This window comes from Rhinatrema bivittatum, chromosome 7, assembly GCF_901001135.1.
Source record: "Rhinatrema bivittatum chromosome 7, aRhiBiv1.1, whole genome shotgun sequence".
In the NCBI taxonomy this organism is placed as follows: Eukaryota; Metazoa; Chordata; class Amphibia; order Gymnophiona; family Rhinatrematidae; genus Rhinatrema; species Rhinatrema bivittatum.
Window position 1 is genome coordinate 298,601,904 of NC_042621.1, and position 22,353 is coordinate 298,624,256.

Consider the following 22,353-nt stretch of genomic DNA (forward strand, 5'->3'; position numbering starts at 1 on the left):
AAGTATTTGTTTAATATTTCGGCCAATTGTCCGTCTCTCTCCACACATTGATCTTTGTCACCTTTCAATGTCACTATTCCACTTCGGACCTTTCTCCTTTCTCTGATGTATCTGAAACATGTTTGGTCATCTCGCTTTACCTCGTTGGCAATCCTTTCTTCCGCCTGACATTTTACTTTCTTGATTTCTTTCTTCGTCTCCCTCAGTTTCACCAGATATTTTTCCCTGTGTTCCTCTTGTTGGGATCCTTTATATTTCTTGAACGCTGCTTTTTTTACCTTTATTTTATCAGCCACCTCCTTTGAGAACCAGATCAGTTTCTTATTTCTCTTACTTTTGATTACTTTTTTAACATATAGATTTGTTGCCTTTGTTATTGCTCTTTTTAGTTTGGCCACGCTTGTTCCACTTCTCTCACTTTCTCCCAGTCTTCTAGTTCTACCTCTGTTTCAACAAAGTCTGTATTTTTGAAATTCAGAACTCGGGACTTCGTGTGACTTCTCTGTATCCTATTTGTTATATCAAACCATACCATTTGATGATCACTAGTGCTGTGTATAGTTCTTCCACAAGAAAAATATTGACATTTTTTATGTGAATTTTTAAATTGTTTAGCAGGACTCCATCATTTTGAATTCAGTCTGGAATAGAAACTCCTTGGTTATGATGTTAGAAAGTTTTATTACCCTTGGCTGCACATTACCAGGTCACTCGCAGTGCAGCAGTTACAAATCTGTTTTTTTTACATTCTTCTTAAAGTAAATGTTACTTTATCTTTAGATCTCAACACAATTCATTATTGAACACAAGGTGTTGAGGGGCCTTTAGCTACAGTAAAATAATCATAATAGCTGTATGTTTGTTTTTCGGCTCAAGAAAATCATTTGACTATTTAATTTATAACCAGGTGGTTAGCAGTTGCTGGCACTCTGACCAGAGCAACTCTCGTTCTGTATGCTTTATAGACTTATTTCCAGCTCCCTCTCATGTTTATTTATTCTTTCAGTCAGAGACAGATAGTAAGTTTACAACTTTGCTAAAATCCAGAACTTTTGAGAGCATTTTAAATCCAAGTTAAGCAGCCACTTTCCAGGTAGCTGGCATATCAAATTGTCCATTTTTACCATAATCCCTTATTTAGAACTCCTGTTTTGGTTGGGTCATTAGAGTAAATTATTTCTACAAAAGGGTATCTCATTTATAGAGAGGAAGTCCTCAGAAGTGTGAGCAGTTCCATTCTGAAGTAGTGACTCCTTGGAGAGGAAAAAGAATCCATCATATTTAACATATTTAGATGATGGCAGAAGAAGACCAGTTGGTCCATCCAGCCTGCCCACACTAAGAATATATCCCAGCTGCCAACCACAGTGCATAAGTGCTTAACCAGAACTGTTATTTTTGTATTTCTCCTTTTTGTTTTTCTCTCTTGATTAGATGATTTTTTGAGACCCCACATACACTAACAATGCAGATTTTAAAAATCAGCGAATTGTGTGTGACAAAAATAAGATGGTGGAAAAGGGGTGGGGCAAGGGCATTCTAGGGCAGGGCCAACTGTTACGCCCATAGCTCCATATTTTAAAACCAGAGACCGTGGCATGCATTGGCTTGTTATCTGCGAAACTTTACTGCTGCTCCAGATTACAAGCAAGTCTGTAGATCTTGAGTTTTAGGTCTTTCAGAACAGGGTTAGGGATCTGGGTCAACTGGGAGGGATGGAGGATGAAGAAACAGAGGGGTTTGAAAGACCTTAATATTAACTGGGCAAACTGGTGGACTAATTGGAGAAACTGGGTTGTCCCTCATTGAAGCATGTTTTAAAATGTGCCTACATACGAGTGTAAAAGCCAACAAAGTTCTATGGAAGACACGCACTAGCTGTGCTCGAGTAATCTCTTAAAATTAGGAGCATACTTACGTGCGGTTGTTTTTTTTAAAACATATGTGTGCAAGTGAGCGCACAATTTAAAATTCCAGCGTACCTTTGCTCATGTGTATGGGTGCATGCGTGTTCATTTTAAAATTAGCCTGAAAGCTTGTAATAATCTAAATAGCTGCCATTACTAGCTTGGCTGTTTCTGAACATCAGACCTCTTAGTTTCCCTTGGCCTTTCTAGATGGTACCTGCCATATCAACTTAATGCACTGATCTAGCTAGTCTCTGAGGAAATCCAGTATGCGTATACCAATCCGGCCACTCCTATGGCCTATGCTGTCCCTAGGTCTCTCTCTTTTTTTGCAGCCAAGGATCCTCTGTGCTTATCACAAGCTGCCTTGAATTCTGTTACTGCTTTAGCCTCCATCACCTGCTCGGAGTGGGACGACATTCCACACATCCATTACTCTTTCAGTGATAAAATATTTCCTAATGTTTCTCCTGAGTCTGATCTTTTGGAGCCTCATCTTAAAAAGAAAATATAAGACAGAAAGATAGTTAAAATATTTCATATTACACTAAATATTCAAACATCACCTTGGAATGTTGTCAGTTGGAAAGCTTAATATTTGGTGTGTGTTCCAATTTGTTTTACTTAGCTTGAAGTTTTAGTCAGATTTCTGGTAATTAAAAGGACTAACCAACTAGACCTTTGGTGAAAATCTTCAGAGAGATATCTGTGTTAGTCTGGTATAGCAAAAATGGCAAGAGACGAGTGTCATCTTATAGACTAACGAATTTATTGAGTCATGTGCTTTCGAGGACATCAGATGCATGAAGAGTTGTACAGGAGGTGGGTAAAATATACATGAATGGGTGGCGGTGGGTGGGAGGGGAATGATTCAGAACAAGGGGAGGGGCAGGGTGTGGAAAAAGAGTGTTAATAGCATTATAATTCAGCCTTCTGACAACCAGGGAAAGTGTGAAAAGGAGGAATGATCTGAGAACAGTTCAGTTCATAGATATTTGTAGTGTGCCATGAAGCTATTGTCTCTGTTCAGACCTAGGGTGATGGTCTTAAGTTTATTATTATTATTATTATTATTATTATTATTATTGATTTGATTTATATTCCACTTTTTGGCACTATATAGCAGATTACATTCAGGTAATGTAGGTATTTTCCTATTCCTAGAGGGTTTACAATCTAAAAAGTGAATTTTAAAAGCCTGGCATGTGCCAAAATTGGGAGATACGTGGACAAATCAGGCTGGCGCATGCCAAGCAGATTTTAAAAGCCACCTGGATACTTGCATTTCTCACAGGACAAGCAGGATGGTTGTCCTCACAAATGGGTGACATCGAGGATGGAGCCCACCACGGAAAACTTCTGTCAAAGTTTAACAGAACTTTGACTGGCCCCTACTGGGCATGCCCAGCAAGGCACTGACCCTGCAGCCAGCAGGGGTCTCCCTTCAGTCTTCTTTTTTCCGCGCAGCAGTTGCCACGCGGTGAAAGGAGCTCTCTAACCACGTTCCTGACAGGAATTTGGAAATTAATTTCCTAAGAAAATTTGCCCCTCAGGGGTCTCCCTTCGACAAATTTTTTAGTCATCTTTCGGAACCCGGTAAGTTTTTTGCCTTCTTCCATCGACTGCCGTCGATTTTGGCCCTTGAGGCCTGTTGGCACTTACCGATCCCCAGCCTAAATTTTGGCTTCCAGCCATGGCAACGGGGTTCCGCCGTTGTCCGGATTGTACCCGGACTATGTCCATCACAGACCCCCATAGGGTTTGTGTAATGTGTTTGGGTAGTGAGCATGATGTCCTGACTTGCACCAAATGTGCCTTAATGACACCCAAGGGTCGCAAAGCCAGGATGGAGAAGATGGGGCTCCTCTTCCATGCACCCACCCCAACGCCATCGATAGCATCGACGTCATCGGAACCGGCACCGTCGAAGTTGTACCATCATCGCCAACCCTCCGGTGACCGTCCGCCATCGATCGCTTCTCGGCCATCGACTCCCGTTCCTTCCCCGGATGGGCGAGGGGACCGGACAGAAAAGCATCGCCATCGACGGCACAAGTCTCGGCCTGTCGAGGATCCACAGCCATCGACCTCTGTTCAAGCCGAGCCACCGACAAAGAAGCCGCGAACAGACCGGATGCCCTCCACGTCTCGTTCGCCGGCATTGAGGAAACCCTCACCCTCTCGGGTGCGGGGGCCGTGATCCCACCGGTTACGGTGGTACTTCCGGCCCTGCCTCAGCCTCCCTCTCCCGTCGAGCCGGGTATGGTTACCCCTGGTCTCCGGGCAGAACTGGACCGGCTGGTCCAGGAGGCCATCGAGAAAGCGATGAAGAAATTACAACCTCCATCGGCACCGTCTCCGGCACCGGTTCCAGTGCCGCCCCCAGCACCGACACCGGCACCGGCTTCGCCACCGAGGAGGGAACCGACCACCGAGCCGTTGATACAAGCGTTAGCACCGCTACTCAGCCGTATGGAGGCGCTCATGATGGCCCTTCCATCGGTGATTCCAGTGCCATCGACAACACCACCGTCTCCGACTGGATTCTCATCGGCAGGAGAAACACCGTTTCGGATTCCCCCTTCCGGGGTGGTTCCATCGGTACCTCCTGGCATATCTCCACCGATATATCCTTCGGCTCCATCGATTCCGCGCCAGACACCGATTCCATCGGCAGCACCGAAGCCATCGATGCCATTTCTGATTCCACCTATGGCACCGATTCCACCTCGGTTTCCATCGATGCCCTCAGAACCTCAGCCAGGTCCATCAGGGCTACAAGCCCCACACGATCCCTACGATACCTGGGGTGATGATGATGATACATCTTCTGACACAGATTTGCCTTCGCCGCCATCTCCTACAGAGAGTAGAAAAAGATCTCCTCCTGAGGATCTCTCTTTTATTAATTTTGTAAAAGAGATGTCAGAAGTTGTACCTTTTCAGTTACAATCTGAAGCCGATGATAGACACCAAATGATGGAACTCCTTCAATTTCTGGATGCGCCAAAAATCATCGCTTCCATCCCTATACACCAGGTGTTTTTGGATCTGCTCAAGAAAAACTGGGAATCTCCTTCATCGGTGTCTCCAGTTAATAAGAAAGCTGACTCCACATACCTTGTCCAGTCAGCACCAGGTTTCCAAAAGCCTCAACTGGATCATCGCTCTGTTGTAGTTGAGTCTGCACAGAAGAAGGCCAAGCGTCTTAAGCCGCATTCTTCTACCCCACCTACCAGGGACAACAAATTCCTGGATAGTGTGGGACGAAAAGTGTACCATGGAGCTATGTTGATTTCACGCATAGCTTCATATCAACTCTATATGACTCAATACAACAGAGCTATCCTTAAGCAGATGCAAGACTACGCTGACACGTTGCCGGACCAGTACCAACCGCAACTTCAAGCCCTTCTTCACAAGGGATTTGAGGCAGGGAAGCACGAGATTAGGACTGCCTACGATATATTCGATGCTTCCACGAAGGTTTCAGCCACAGCCATCTCAGCTAGACGTTGGGCTTGGTTAAAGTCATCCAACCTTCGCCCAGAGGTCCAAGATCGTCTTGCTGATTTACCCTGCTTAGGCGACAATTTGTTTGGAGAACAAATTCAACAGATTGTGGCAGAGTTAAAAGACCACCATGAGACGTTGAAACAACTCTCGTCTATCCCACCTGAGGTGATCTCCAAGCAACCGCAAAAGAAGGACTCTAAAAAGTCGTTCTTTCGACCACGCCGCTACTACCCTCCGTCAACTAGGGCTCGTCCTGCACGGTCCTCTAACAGGCCTCAGACTCGTCAGCCGAGAAAGCAAAGGCCTACTGTAGCCCCACCTCCTGGGCCTGCGGCGGGCCTTTGACTTCCCTGTATTGAGCACAAGCCAACGCCCTCTTCCACACATCCCTGTGGGAGGTCGTCTGTACCACTTCTTACACCGTTGGAAACAGATCACCTCAGATCAGTGGGTGCTAGCAATTATCGCACAGGGTTACCACCTCAACTTTATAACACTTCCGCCAGACTCCCCGCCCCTTCAGGCATGGAGTCTAACCAGCCATTTGACTCAATTACAACAAGAAGTATTCCTTCTTCTACAATCAAATGCTATAGAACCCGTCCCTCCTTGTCAACAAGGGAAAGGATTCTATTCCAGGTACTTCCTAATACCAAAGAAATCAGGGGGGCTTCGTCCAATTCTGGACCTTCGGGCCCTCAACAAGTATCTGCAAAAAGAAAAGTTCAAGATGGTAACCCTGGGCGCCTTGCTCCCTCTGTTGCAAAAGGGGGATTGGCTGTGCTCTCTCGACCTCAAGGACGCTTATACCCACATTGCGATAACACAATCTCATCGCAAGTATCTGCGTTTTCTGATAGGCCACGACCATTATCAATACCGGGTACTACCTTTCGGTCTGGCATCTGCTCCACGAGTCTTTACCAAGTGTCTCGTAGTAGTAGCAGCATTTCTCAGGAAGGAAGGTGTCCACGTCTACCCCTATCTGGACGATTGGCTAATCAGGGCCTCCACCCCTCAAATTGCGCAATCCTCCCTAAAGTTAACAATTCACACACTCCTTTCCTTAGGGTTTCTTGTCAATTACGAGAAATCCTGCTTGGTCCCATCTCAGACCTTATCCTTCATTGGGGCAGACTTGGACACCTTACAGGCAAAAGCCTACCTTCCAATTCAACGAGTCCACACTCTCATGTCCTTAGCTCGCCAGCTCCAGTCGCAACACACTGCCACGGCTCGCCAGTTCCTCATTCTCCTAGGACACATGGCATCCTCGGTTCAAGTCACTCCCATGACCCGACTAGCCATGAGAGTAACACAATGGACTCTACGACACCAATGGATTCAAGCTTTTCAGCCTCTGTCCTCCATTATCACAGTCACACAGGCGCTACGCCTATCCTTAACCTGGTGGACGACTCAGGTCAACCTCCTTCAGGGCTTACCCTTTCTTCCACCGGATCCGCAAGTAATCCTAACCACCGACGCTTCTCACATCGGTTGGGGAGCCCATGTGGACGACTTCCAAACCCAAGGATTATGGTCCAAAGAGGAAGCCGAACACCAGATAAATTTCCTGGAACTTCGAGCAATCCGCTATGCGCTCCGAACTTTCAAAGATCATCTATTCCATCAGATAATCTTAATCCAGACGGACAACCAAGTGGCCATGTGGTACATAAACAAGCAGGGAGGCACAGGCTCCTTCCTTCTGTGTCAGGAAGCTGCGCAGATCTGGGCGGAAGCCCTCTCCCACTCCATGTACCTCAGGGCCACTTACCTGCCGGGAGTAGACAATGTATTGGCAGACCAGCTGAGCCGTGTCTTCCAACCACACGAGTGGTCACTCGATCCTCTGGTAGCGACCACTCTGTTTCACAAGTGGGGTTTTCCCCGCATAGACCGCTTTGCGTCCCCTCAGAACCACAAAATGGACGATTACTGCTCTCTCATTCGGAGCCAGCACTCTCGGCCGAGGGATGCATTCTCCCTCAAGTGGACAACCGGTCTGCTCTATGCATTCCCTCCACTTCCTCTTGTGTCAAAGACTCTCGTGAAGCTACACCAGGACGGAGGAACCATGATCCTGATAGCACCTTACTGGCCACGCCAAGTATGGTTTCCAATACTCCAGGATCTCTCCATCCGCAGGCACATTCCTCTGGGAATGGACCCGCATCTTCTCACTCAAAACGACGGATGCCTCCTCCATCCCAACCTCCAAGCCTTGTCCCTGACGGCATGGATGTTGAAAGGTTAGTCCTTCAACCATTTAACCTTTCAGATTCAGTTTCTCGGGTCCTGATAGCTTCACGAAAGCCTTCCACAAGAAAGTCTTACTCATACAAATGGAAAAGGTACACATCATGGTGCACTTCTCAGTGCCTTGATCCCCTTTCCTGTCCAATCTCTAAGTTCTTGGACTATTTATGGCACCTATCAGAATCCGGTCTAAAGACCTCTTCCATTAGGATGCATGTCAGTGCGGTAGCCGCCTTCCATAAAGGTATAGAGGGTGTCCCTATTTCAGTACAACCCCTGGTGACACGCTTTCTTAAAGGCTTGCTCCATCTGAAGCCACCCTTACGTCCTCCGGCCCCATCTTGGGACCTTAATCTGGTTCTTGGTCGTCTTATGAAACCTCCTTTCGAACCTCTGCACTCCTGTGAATTGAAGTATCTCACATGGAAAGTATTATTCCTGTTGGCTATTACTTCAGCTCGCAGGGTTAGTGAGTTACAGGCCTTAGTCACCTATCCGCCTTACACTAAACTCCTGCAGGACAGGGCGGTACTCCGCACTCACCCTAAATTTTTACCCAAGGTAGTTTCTGAATTTCATATCAATCAATCCATCATACTACCTATCTTTTTTCCCAGGCCCCACTCCAACTCTGGGGAACAGACTCTGCATACCCTAGACTGTAAACGAGCTCTAGCGTTTTATCTAGACCGTACAGTTGCTCACAGAAAGAGTACTCAATTGTTTGTCTCCTTCCATCCTAACAAGTTAGGACAACCTGTGGGTAAGCAGGCTCTTTCCTCCTGGTTGGCGGACTGCATTTCCTTCTGTTATCAGCAAGCTGGCATTCCTTTCCAAGACCGTGTCAAAGCACACTCTGTGAGGGCCATGGCGACTTCAGTGGCACACCTTCGATCGGTGCCGCTTCATGACATCTGTAAGGCTGCAACCTGGAGTTCTCTCCATACCTTTGCAGCCCACTATTGTTTGGACAAAGCTGGAAGACAAGACTCCATCTTCGGCCAATCTGTCTTGCGTAACCTTTTTCCAACATGATGTACCAACACCCTTCCACCTTCCCAGTAGGGTGCGGATGCCCTTTCCCAAATTCCACCCCAGTTGTTGTGCCTGTTGCACATCGTTGGGTACATTTGGTGCAGGTCAGGACATCCTCAGCTCGGTACTCACCCATTTGTGAGGACAACCATCCTGCTTGTCCTGTGAGAAAGCAAATGTTGCTTACCTGATGTAACAGGTGTTCTCACAGGACAGCAGGATGTTAGTCCTCACGAAACCCGCCCGCCACCCCGCGGTGTTGGGTTCGTTTTATTTTTACTTTCTAGGCACTGCCTGTAGCTTTGAAAATCAGACTGAAGGGAGACCCCTGCTGGCTGCAGGGTCAGTGCCTTGCTGGGCATGCCCAGTAGGGGCCAGTCAAAGTTCTGTTAAACTTTGACAGAAGTTTTCCGTGGTGGGCTCCATCCTCGATGTCACCCATTTGTGAGGACTAACATCCTGCTGTCCTGTGAGAACACCTGTTACATCAGGTAAGCAACATTTGCTATCTCCCAATGCGTACACAATTATGTATCCCAAAAAGGGCAGGGCATGGACATGATCTGGGTGGAGCATGGGCATTCCTGGACTTTTACATAGCACACAAATTCTTACACGCACAAGTGTGCGCCGGGATTCTCTGCCGTGTAACTTTACTTCTACTATGGATGGCGTGTAAGTCATAAACAGATTAGTGGGGTTTTAAGGGTCGGGGCTAACAGGGGGAAAGGGATGCTATTAAACTAGGGGGTTTGGAAGTCCTATCCCTTACCTGGGCGAACTGGGAAAACATGGTAATGGCATTGGCGCGTGTCTTTTAAAATCCCCCCACTTACGTGGTAGAAGCAACATTTGCACGCATAGTCATGCCACCACTTAAAATTGCAGGCACATGTGCATGTGATCAGCCTATTTTTATAACATGCATGAATGTTATAAAATAGCCGTTGCCCTGAGCATGAGCCAGCATATATGCACACATGTGCACCCATGCGCCTGTTTAAAAGTTATCCTTCCTGTTAGTACCTGAATCAACAGAGGGTAAAGTGACTTGCCCAAGGTCACAAGGAGTGGCAGTGGGATTAGAACCTTGGTTTTCCTGGTTTATAGTCCACGGCTCTAACCACTAGACTACTTCTCCATTCCATTGCAGTTTCTTGCTGGAGTGTTCTTTTGTAAGAGTATGGCAACCTTAAGATCCGATAGAGAATGGCCTGGAAGGTTGAAATGTTCTCCTACTGCTTTCTGAATGCTGCCATTTCTAATGTCAGATTTATGTTCATTTATTCTTTTCCTTAGAGATTAACCTGTTTGTCCTATGTAGACAGCAGAGGCATTTTGCTGGCAGGTGATGGCATATATTACATTGGAAGAAGAGCATGTGAATGAGCCCTGAATGTTATGGTTGATGTTCTTGGGACCCATGATGGTCTTGCCTGGATTAATATATAGACAGAGTTGGCATCTAGGTTTCTGACAGGGTCTGGTTCCTCAGTGGGTGTCATTGTTGTACAATTTGTGCTTGGGGGGGGGGGGGGGGGGAAGACTGACAGTAAGCCAGGATAGACTTTCAACCCATAGCCTGTTAGAGGGTGGTATCATTTTCCAGGATGGGTTGTAGATCCTTGATGATATGTTTCAATAGTTATAACTGGGAGCTCTAGCTAACAACCAGAGGTGTTCTATTATTTTCTTTTTTGAGATGATCATGTAGCAGAGTGTTCCTGGGTATTTGTCTGGGTCTATTGATCTGTTTTCTTACCTCATTGGGGGGCTGTTGCAATAAAGTGCACTCAGCCTTGCACATGGGTTTACGTGCAGTTGTGCACACGTTTTGGGCGCGTTAGATTAGCACCCAATGCAATAAGAAGATTAGCACACCCTAAATGTGGGTCCAAACAAATGCATACTCGATAGCACCAGTCAGATGTAAATTGCTTGTAGATGAGGACATTAGATATTACCCCCCAATGCAGTAAAGTGTTCGGTGCCCAAAACACACTTTTTAACGCAGTAAATTTAGCTCCAGCCTCGGAGGTGGAATAAATTCAATTTATAGTCAAGGGCTCATGAAAAATATTTTAAAAAAAAATAGGTTTTCTGTGTTGCGATAAGTGTGTCCTCCTCTTTAGTATCATTGTGACACTTTAATTTTCTGCTTTTGGTGGAGAAAAACATTGCATAATTTGACTTGATTAAAAGAAACTCTGTTTTCTTATGACCACACAATTTAGACATCTATAGCAAGGAGCTCCTAATATTTTGCCGAGGTTGTTGTAATGAATTATAGCAGAAAAAGAAGCAAGATTAGAACAGATGCTCGTATTGCATGCCTGTTGCAATTGGGTGCCCGATGTAATAATCTACAGAAACACAATTTTCCTTTAGCATGTCCTTTTTAATGCTGCCTCCCATTTAACTATTGCATTGGGCGCCCAGGATATGTGGCTGTACACACATCAAGACATTGTGCACTCAGTACTAGCACCCATTTTCAGCGTGTGTTTTACTGCATCGGCCCTTCAGTGGGCACTGTGTTTCCAAAAATGTCTGTTGTACCTTTTCCAGATGAGAGTTCTCCAAGGAGTCAGAACAGATGTGATTGTATTGTAGGACCTGATGGTGGGGTTGGGTGAAAGCTGAAGGCATGTAGATATGTATGGGAGACTGAGTTTCCAAAATAATGAGGTTGTTATGAGTCATTCATATAGTTGGATAGTGGTATCCAGAAAGTGGACTTGATGTTTAAGTTGTTCTAGACTCACATTGATGGTGGGGAGGAGTTTGTTGAATTCTTGGTGGAATTCTTAAGTGCTTCAAGTCCATGCTGCAGATGATGATGGTGTCATCAATGTACCCTAGGTAGAGGAGTTGTTTCTTGATGAAGGAGTTGAAGAAACGTTGTAAGTTTGTCAATCCTGAAAATGCTAGTGCAATGTGGAGCCATACAAGTACCCATGGCAGTGCTGCTGACTTGCAGATACAAGCCCTTTTCAAATCTGAAGTAGTTGTGTGTAAGGACAAAATGGCCAAGTCAGCTGTGGTGGCATCTGGGATGATATTCCTAATGGTTTATAGTTGGTCTCTGTCGGGGAGGTTGCTATAAAGGGCTTTAATATCCATGGCTGTCAGAATGATGTTATCTGGGAGATGGCCAATAGAATGGAGCTTCCTCAGAAAATCTGTGGTATTGCAAAGATAGCTAGGAATGCTGGTGGCATAGAATCTGAGAATGGAGTCCATGTAGCCAGACCCTTCTACTGTGAGAGTGTTGATCTAGAAGCTATGAAGTGTTCAGTGTTCTCTGGTTTGTGTATTTTAGGTAATAGTTAGGTATAGATGTATTTGTTGAGCCAGAGACGGCGGAAGTAGTATTCCAGGTTACTGCAGAATTTAATTATTTGTATAGATATGGTGGGGCAGAAGGAGAGTCCTCATTTAAGCACAGCTTCCTCTTCCAGGCTGTGTGTGGTTGGACAGATTGATAATGTTGGTACAGTTCGGGGTATCCGATAGTTTGGCTCTTTCTTCTTCTTGAGATTTTTGAAATGTTTGTGATAGATGGCTTGTCTGTTATTGGAGAAATCTTGTTCAGTTGTGGGGGGGGGGGGAGGGAGGTCAATGGTTTGTACTGCATTTCATGCACCTGATGACGTGGACTCTATCCTCAAAAGCTCATGCTTCAATAAATTGGTTAGTCCAGTGTTTCCCAACCTTTTCAAGCCCATGTCACACACATACATGATCAAAAATGTTGTGCAGTGCACCGACCTCCATGGAGCAGGCAGTTCTTAAAGAAATCATATGGCCAAAACAAGGGCTCCGGATACATTGAAAGCCCCACCATTCTCTCTTCCAAATTTTAAATCAAAAGGAGAGAGGGTCCAGACACACACATGAACTCATCACAATGGACCAGCTCCCTCTCTCCACAAGTGCAGGCGAAGAGAGACGTTAATGTCATGTGGGCAGCTGGCTCAATTACTTAGCTTGGTTGCCACATCTCATCCACTACTGCTGTTCCCAACACTCAGAGTCTCGTCTAATGCTCATTGCTCACTGTCAACATCTCACTCATCCTGGGGATAAGAGGCTGTAAGAACACAAATGAGGCTCAAGAGGGAAAATACGAGGAGGTGACGTGCAGTGTGTATGCTGCATAAAACAGGAAAGTGGGGCCCATTTATCCATGCGCTGCATGCTACCCATTAATTAAGACCCTTTGGAGCTCGTGCTATAGCTAGGAAGAAGAAGCATGCATCATTACACATTGTTCTCAGAAAAGAACTCCAAAACATTTAGGAGCCATTGCTGCTGTATCATGTTGCAGGGAGCAGTGCCCAGGTGCTGGTCTGATCTGAGTGACACACTGATCAGGTCACAGTGGTTGGGAAACACTGGCAGGCCGATACTATATGGAGTGTGGGAAAATGGGTGGTCAGCGTTGAGCAGCCACTTTCCTAGTGCGCGCCCAGCTACCTCTCCTGGATGAACGATACTGTATGTAAATGAGGGGGCAATAGAGCACCCCAGCGCCTCCTTAGCACGGGCGTCCAGGAGAGGTCGGCTGTACGCGGGTTAGGAAAGCGGACGCTCCATTTTACAAGCGTCTGTTTTCCTTACCGGTGCACAGCCATGGTTAGAAAAACGGACGTTCGTAAAACTGAGCATCCATTTTCCTGACTGACCCACCAGCACATTTTTTTTTTAATCTTTTGGTTCCTCTGACTTAATATCGCTACGATATTAAGTCAGAGGATGTACAGAAAAGCAGTTTTTTCTGCTTTTCTGTAAACGTTTTTGGGCTGCTTAGAAATTAACGCCTGCCCTTGGACAGGCGTTAATTTCTGAGCGTAAAATATGCGGATCAGCCGCACATTTATTTTTCGGTGTCACGGGCGAATGACTAATAGCCTCATCAACGTGCATTTGCATGAGATGAGCGCTATTAGTTTAGGTTGGACGCACGTTTTGAATGCTCTTAAACCCCTTACTGTATAAGGGGTAGTGGATGCGCATAAAAAATGTACGTCCAACTGCGGGTAAAACAGTGTGCTCAGCTGAGCGCACTTTACAGCATCGGCCTGTGGGTTATTCTATAAGGTGCCACTTGCCGCCTCATTTTAATCACACCTTTGGATTGCTGATGTGAGTCTGTGTATACTTGGTATGCTATATTAGTAATACATGTTGCTTGAATGACACTTTTCTGTTATTTTTTGAGTATTTCTTAATTGGGAAGTGATATTTGCTTATTGTTCTCTTTATTAATCCATGCAAAAGAAATCTGAAGCATTATTCTACATTTTCCCAAGCTGTTGGGCTTTTATTTTCATCATCTTTTTGTATGTGTTTAACTCTCTTGTTTTGTTTCTAAAACATGGACTAGGGCGAGGAAGTGTCTTAAGATCATATTCCCCCCCTGATCCCCCCCAAGCCTTTTATTCATTATCAGTTTCATTTTAAATCTATTGTAATCTGCCTTGAGAACAAGTTTGGGAAAGGTGGAATATCAAATGCTGGTAAATAAATAATACATTTTCATGTGAAGTCGGGGACTCTGCTGTTTATAATAATCCCCAGATCTCTCTCTCACATGCCTTGTTTCATTCCTCAGCGCCTCCTGTCTGCCCGCCCTGCAGTAGGAAAAAGCTATGAATGTTGCTTCGGTGTACATCTTCGCCTCCGTTCTTGCTCTCTGTTGTCCGCTGGGTGAGCGGTGTCTATGTATCGGGAGTGATGCGGGAGTCTGTTTAGCTTCAGGTCTTCTGACCCGATTGCTTTGCCTGGCAGAGCTGCTGAAATTAAATGGGGAGGATGGCATTCTAGCCTGAAGGAGGAAGACTTCTGTTTGGGGATTTTGCATAGCATATGCCAAGTACATTTGTTTTTATTTTTTTTTTTATGAAAGAGAACCAGCTGAGTATTAGAGATAGGAATGAAAACAGGGTGAGATGTCTCCTCTCTAGGTTCTTGTAGCATCTCACATTTTATTTTTTTGGGGGGATCATTTTTTCTGGGTGGTGTCTCCAGGTTTCGTCAGTTCCCTGGTCCCCAAGTCCTAGAGTTCACTGCATGTCATGAACATTAAGAACAACAACAATGTCTTTGGAATTGAAAAAAAATCTTCTCTTTGTAGCACTGCAGTTCTATTTAATCAGTAGTGATCTTGACAGGAAAATAAATCTAACGATAGAACTAAACAGCGAGAGTTCAGAATAATCAAGAACAGATTTTGTTTTATTAATCGTAGGCTGCTGGCCACCAACTTATGTATCTATTTTTCTGTGGCGACTGGTGAGTTAAAATGGTACAGAAAGCATTATTCCCCTCCTGCCCTCTACCTCCCTACCACTATCCAACATCCCTCCCCCTCCACCTTCCCTTCCAACTTTTTCTCTGTTACCTTTTTGTATCTCTGGTCTCTAGATTTATTTTTAGTGGTGTGATCACAATACCGCACCTACACACAACTCTGCTTTATTTGTGTATTCAATATTTTATAAAAGTTGAATATATGTGCATATTTTCAGTTTAGCGTGTACATATATGCATGTAAAAATTGAGCGGTCTGGGGCTTCTGAGGCGGGGCCAACATTTGTGCGTGTTTGTTGCCATTTTAAAAGACATGCACGTAGATTTGCCAAATCACTGTTGTAATTTTACACCTACAAATTCCCTGGGATAACTGATAATAAGCCTGTTATTGTGTAGTACTGACTGGGTGGAGTTTAGGCTGAAGAACCAGGAAGGTCTCGATAACCTGGAGAAGGGCTGGGAGAACTGGTGGACTAATTAGTAAAACTGGTAATTTTGTTGACATGCACATCTTTTAAATTACATGGATTTATGTGCACAAATCCCAACATATGCGAGTAACTCCTTTTATTTGTGCGCATAAAATATATGCACGTGCATTTTAAAAATAGGAAAAACATGCATGTTCATTGCGTTGATATTTGTCCTATCAATGTATTGCATATGTTCATATGTAAGCCTACATATTTATTTATTTATGGATTTATATACCGGGAGTTCCTGTATACAATACATATCACTCCGGTTCACAGTTAAACGGTAATAACTACTGCCGTGTGGCAGTTTACATGGAACAAATTTTTTCATTGCCCTGCAACATATGCCCGTATGTTGCAGGATAGAGATACCCTTATTTTATAGAACGCACGTTGCAGGTTATAAAATATTAGCATTGATGTGCTTGGAACCTTTATCATGTATATGTTGACATATGCATTTGTTTGAAAGTTATTGTCTTCATTTGTTGCAACCCACATTAAGTGATGTTTTAACTAGCAAGTTAGTCAGCCCAAGTTTTTTTGCTTAGGCCTTAAATTGTGTTAGAATCTTGTCCAAACCTTTTTTAAACCAAGTTCTGTTACCATATCCTCTGGCAATGAATTCCAGAGCTTATTGTGTATTGAATGAAAAATAATTTTCTCCAATTTGTTTTAAATGTGCTACTTACGAACTTAATGGAGTGTCCCCCAGTTTTTGTATTTTTTGAAAGAGTAAATAATCAATTTACATTTACCCATTCTATTCCACTTATAATTTTATAGACTTCTATCATATCTCGCCTCAGCTGTCTCTTTTTCACTCTGAAGAGGCCTAAACTCTTTAGCCTTTCCTGAAAGTGGAGTAACTCCATCCCCTTTATCTTTTTGGTTGCCTTTCTCTTCACCTTTTCCAGTTCCGGTTCAGCTACAACTTTTTTGAGATGCAGTGACCAGAGTTACATTCTATACTCTAAATGCAATCTCACCCTGGAGCAATATTATGACATTGTCCATTTTATTCTCCATTCGTTTCCTAATAATTCCTAACATTCTGATTGTTTTTTTGACTCCCAACGCACACTGAGCCTGTCCATTATGATGATTGGATCCTTTACCATATTGGTAACTTCTAATATGGAACCTAACATCATTTAACTACAATGTGGGTTACTTTTATCCATGTGCATCAATTTGCAATTGTCCACATTAAATTAAATCTGTCATTTGATTGCCCAGACTCCCAGTCTCACAAGGTCTTCCTGCATTTTCTCACAATTTGCTAGTGATTTCACAACTTGGAATAATTTTGGGGTAGATTTTAAAAGGGTTACACGCATATGGTATTATTATTATTTATTTATAGCTTTTATATACCGACTTTCTTGATACAAATCAAATCAACTCGGTTTACAGAGAACAAAGATCTTAACAATAACGATAACAATTAACAAGAGGTAATAATTAGAGGAAGAGAAAAGTTACAATAAAACAAGGGAGTACAACTGGGAGTTGGAAATGAAAGTGGGGGTGTAAAAAATAATAGGTACTAATACCTAAATACGTGTGGGGATGCTTGTATAGTCTATCTCTGTACTATGACATATTATGAGAATTTAGTGCTTGTTTAGGGGTTGCAGATGAAGTGTTGGATTAGATTCTGAGTGGTAAAGCTGAAGCTGAATTTAAGCACAGGAAAAGGCTTGACTGAACAGCCAAGCCTTGAGTTTCTTTTTAAAAGTTAGGAGACAGGTTTCCTGCCGAAGGTCTGGAGGAATGGCGTTCCAGATGGAGGGGGCTGCAGTTGAGAATGCCCGATTTCTGTTGGTTGATCGGCACACTGTTTTGGTTGTGGGGGAGGCGTGTAGGGATCCCTTGTAAGCTTCCCTTGTTGGCCTAGCCGTATAGTGTAGTTTTAGCGGGTGGAGAAGGTCGAGGGGGATCTGATGGTGGATGCTTTTGTGAATGATAGTAAGTGATTTGTGAAGTATTCTAAAATTAACTGGGAGCCAATGTAGATCCTTTAGTATGGGTGTAATGTGTTCTCTCCGATTAGTATTTGTCAGGATTCTTGCCACCGCATTTTGAAGCATCTGGAGGGGTTTTGTCGTAGATGTTGGGAGACCTTGTAGGATAGAATTACAATAGTCAACCTTGGAGAACAGGATAGCTTGGAGAACCGATCTGAAATCGTGGTGGAATAGTAGAGGCTTGAGTTTTTTGAGCACCTGTAATTTGTAGAAGCATTCCTTGGTTGTATTGTTTATAAACTTCTTTAAGTTCAGGTGACTATCAATTATGACTCCAAGGTCTCTGGCTTGAGAAATTTGTGTGTTTATTAGATGGTTGTTGTTGGTGATGACCGTCTTCTGGGGTGATAAATAGTAATTCTGTCTTAGCGGTGTTAAGAACCAAGTTAAGGCCTGTAAGGTGAAGGTTGATTGTTTGCAGGTGAGTGTTCCATTGCTTGATTGCTATTGCCAACGAGTCAATTACGGGGATAAAATTTGTACGTTGTCGGCGTATATATAGAATTTCAGTTTTAGAGTCGTGAGCAGATGGCAGAGAGGGAGGAGGTAGATATTGAACAAAGTGGGAGATAGGGAGGAGCCCTGGGGGACTCCGAGTGGAGAGTTGGTGCGTGGTGATTCCTTGTTATTGATTTTAACCCTTAGCCTCTATTGTTAAGGAATGAATCAAACCATTTGAGAGCAGATCCCGTGATTCCTATATCTGATGGTACGCGTGTAACCCTTTTAAAATGCCTCTGTGCACGCCGAGCCTATTTTGCATAGGCTCGGTGGCGCACGCAAGCCCCGGGACGCATGTAAGTCCCGGGGCTTTGCTAGGGGGGTGAGTCGGGGGCATGTCGGGGGCGTGCCGGGTGGGTAGCACGACGTTCGGGGCGTTCTGGGGGGCGTGTTGGGGGCGTGGTGCCGGCCTAGGGGCATTCCGGGGGCGCGGCTGAGGCCTCCGGAACAGCCCCGGTTCGGGAGATGGTGTGCCAACAGCCCGCAGGTGCGCGCGAGTTACGCCTGCCAGAGGCAGGCGTAACTTTTACAATAACGGTAAGGGGGGGGTTAGATGGGGGTGGGGGGGGGGTTAGGTAGGGGAAGATGGGGGTGGGGGGGGGGGGGTGGAAGGGAAAGTTCCCCAAATCTTAAAATAAAGCAACGGGTCTCGCATCTGGGCCATGGCACGCCCTTGCACATGGCCTGGTTGGTGCCATTTTTCAAAATGGTGTTGACCTGAACTTGCCCCAGCCATGTGATTGGAACGAAGTCTGGGGATCAGGCTGAGGTCTGATCTCTGGACCCTTGCCCCTGTCACATGGCTAGGGCATGTTCAGGTCAGCGCCATTTTTCAAAGTGACGTTGACCAAGCAGGGTTTGAGGGTGCACCCTGGCCCTGACAAGGAACCTGCTACTTTATTTTAAGATTTGGGGGGTCGGGGGGGGGGGGGGGGGCTGAGGCCAAAATCTTTTATTGTTTTTGACCTTTCGGGGGGTGGAGGTGTCAAATGCCCAGGACCCTAATTCATTTTGGGACACCTTTGGGGGCTGGTGGGGCTACTTTAATTTGGACTTTGGGGGATGGGGGAGTCAGGGCCTGGACCCTGCTTATTAATGTTGGACTTTGGGGGGGGGGGGGGCTGGGGCTGTTGCTGAGCCACAACATATGCCCTGTTTTTTTCACTTTGGGGGAGTGGGAGCCACCTTGAGTGGTGGCACCAGGTTGAGATAGGGGTCAGCCCTGATTCCCGTTCAACCTCCCCTATTTGTCATGCAAATTTTTTTTATCTGGTGGCCCTTTAAGGCGATGGTGGTCCCTGGAGGTTGGGGCCACTATTGCGTTAAAGGGCTGCTAGTCATGTTCTTTTGCCCCACAGCGTTTGGGCATGAGATAAAAGAACGCGCCATAGAGCCACAAAGTTTTCGTGGGGGAGGGGCCCCAATATTGCGGTGACCCCCCCTCCCCACGATAGTGGAACCCTTCCTGCGAATAAACCTTCGCAGCTTAGTGCACCCAGGGGAAAGTTTTAAATTCTTGAAAGATACCCCTGGGATTACTGGCAATATGAATATTTAAATCTCCCCGAATCACATTCTTTCTACTCTTTATAGTCAATATGTTTGTTTATTTATTTATTTATTTATTTAAAGCTTTTCTATACCGACATTCATGAGCTAGGTCATATCACATCGGTTTACATGGAACTTAAGAATCATAACATTAACAATAACTAGAAGGAGCGAAAAGTTACAATAAAAGTTAAAAATTCACCTAAAAGCATTAAATCAGCACACCTATGACCATGTGGATGATAAATAAGGATATAATGCCAAACATTAAAAGTTATTACTAAGCTTTTACAAACATGACCCAACTTCAGGGAGATGTTTTTAAACATAAAAATGTCTCTGTAGATTATTAGGACACCACTCTATTTCTGTTATGCCTTGCCTGATGAAAAAAATATTCCACAGGACAAAAAGACTTTAACAATATATTATCTGTCTCACTATGTCAAGTTTCTGTTGCTGATCCATTATCAGGGTTGTAAGAATGTCGACATTTTGCTTCAAAGAGCAAATATTTATATAAGGAACAGCTAAGGGAGTAAAACTGGAGAGAGTAATTACCTTATGATCTAAGGGCTGGCATTTTAAATAAACATGAACAATCGGCCTCTCTCTTAAAGGTAATGATTTCTAGCATAAGAGGCATATCTCCCCTAACCTTGCATAACCAGTATTGGCATAGCAGCATTGATATATCTGGACAGTCTGTCCTCTCACACCAAATGAATGGAACCCATGAAATAAAAGTAACATATTTCCTAATTGTTTAGGTGCAAGCAGAGGAACAAGTAAAGGGTCAGGGCTCTTTGCCGAAGTCCTTTGCTGTCGGCCCACCAGTCTAGTCACCCTTTTCAAGGCCTCAGGGGCCTCTGATGATGATGTCGTTATTGAGGAAGGCAAGGGGAGGAGTCAGGAAGCCCCTGTTCCAGCCTTGCCCACTTTGCTCCTATTTCCTGCAAGTCAAGGAAGAAGGGAAAGCAACAGAAGTGGAAGGATTGGGTTAGAGAGCAGAGTGACACTTATTTCCAATGCTCTGTTCCAGGCTCACTCTCCTCTCCTGTTTTCCCACACACAGGCCTTGGAGGAGAGGGAAGGGGCAGGAGTAGGAAGCAGAAGATTGTTCTCAGTTGCTTGAGATTCGAAACATTGTCTAATAGTCATCAGGGTAGAGCCTTGTGTGCTTATGTGCAGCAAAGCCCTTGGTGCCACTTCTAAAATTGTTGTGCTCTAGGCAATCGCCTGCCTAATGGAAGGGCTGGCTCTGTATGGGTTAATACTCATTTACCATCTATTTATTAACTTGAATTTATGAATCCCCAATCTTAGAAAGTTCTGGGTGATGTTCAATAGAAACACATAAAATAAAAACAACAAAGACAAAGTAACATAATGATCAATACAAAAAATACAATCCCCTAAAAATTAAAATATCCACAAAAGACTGAGAAATCCAGTATAAAAATAATATAAAAACAGCAGTTTAGCCTCATAATCTAAGAATGATTTGAGCTTAATCAGATATCTACTTAAACAGCCAAGCGTTAAAGAATTTCTGAACTGTACTAAGTTTCTCATAGCCCTAAGGTCCTGAGGATGGGAATTCAAAAGCACTCGTCTACAGAAAGAGAAGTGATTTTTACTCACATCATTTAACTTAAACTTGGTTGGCACTTCTAACAAAAGCTGATCAAATGAACATCATGATCTTTGGGGGCAATACTGCACTAAAGGTGATGCCAGTTAGTCAGGGCAAGGTTACTTAGAGCGTTACAAATAAAAAAAAAATCTTAAGTTCCTCTCTAAAAGCCATCGTAAGCCAATGCAACATTTTCAGTGCAGGGATGATATGGTCATAGGTTCCCAGATCCAACAAAAACACAAGTTATGGTGTTCTGTACCAACTGAAGATGACCCAGTTCTTTCTGGCATAAACTAACATAAAGGGAGATACAATACTCTAAGCAAGCCAATCATATCATCTTTTTCAACAAATAGATTAAGATTATGTAGGTGATTCAAATGGAGAAAAAAAAGATTTTGTAGATTGTTAAATGAGAATCCAGAATCGCCCCCAGAGTTATAACCTCATCCCTTGGAAAATTTTTCTTTAATAATTAATTACTTGAGGAGGGGAACAAGCCAAAGCTGGGCGATATAAACAGGGAACCTGATTTTTAAGATTATTTAAGTAAACTTGTTAACAGACAGCCAGACATGTACTTTACACAGGCAGTGCTTGAGATTTTGTGCTTTCGCCACACGATTTTTTACCTAAATTTCAACAAATTTGGATAACATTTGCTTACATAATATGCTTCATGTCCACTCTTCTAATATTGCCCAATGGCAACACACAGATATTAAAGAGTAAAGGTGAAAGCATTGGAGCACTGGGAAGACTCTCTACAGTAAATACCATAAAAAAGATTGCCTAGGCCTAATTGAACCTACTGAACTCTGTCTTGAAGCTCGGCCTAAACCATTCATATGCATTACCCTTGACACCATTCCACTCTTGACACCAAAAGCTGACAATCTAGAAGATAAAGTGGAATGGTCACCAGTACTGAATGCTGAGCTAAGATCCAAATGGACGAAAGCTGTATCCAAGCCTTTATCAAATGCCTCCAAATATAATCCAACATTACTGTCAGTATTGTTTCTGTGCCCTGGATTCAAAAGACCATTCCAAATCCCTTTGAAAATTGTTCCCTTTATGAATCCAGTCTAAGGGAATGTGCCCATCTCAGATCTATG

General features: G+C 44.2%; 1 protein-coding gene across 2 annotated transcripts in view; it reads left to right on the top strand.

The window, feature by feature from the left end:
- Positions 1 to 22,353, top strand: part of ATRNL1 (attractin like 1) — a 2,205,421-nt gene that overhangs the window by 1,003,202 nt on the left and 1,179,866 nt on the right. The gene's annotated exons all lie outside the window — the stretch shown is intronic.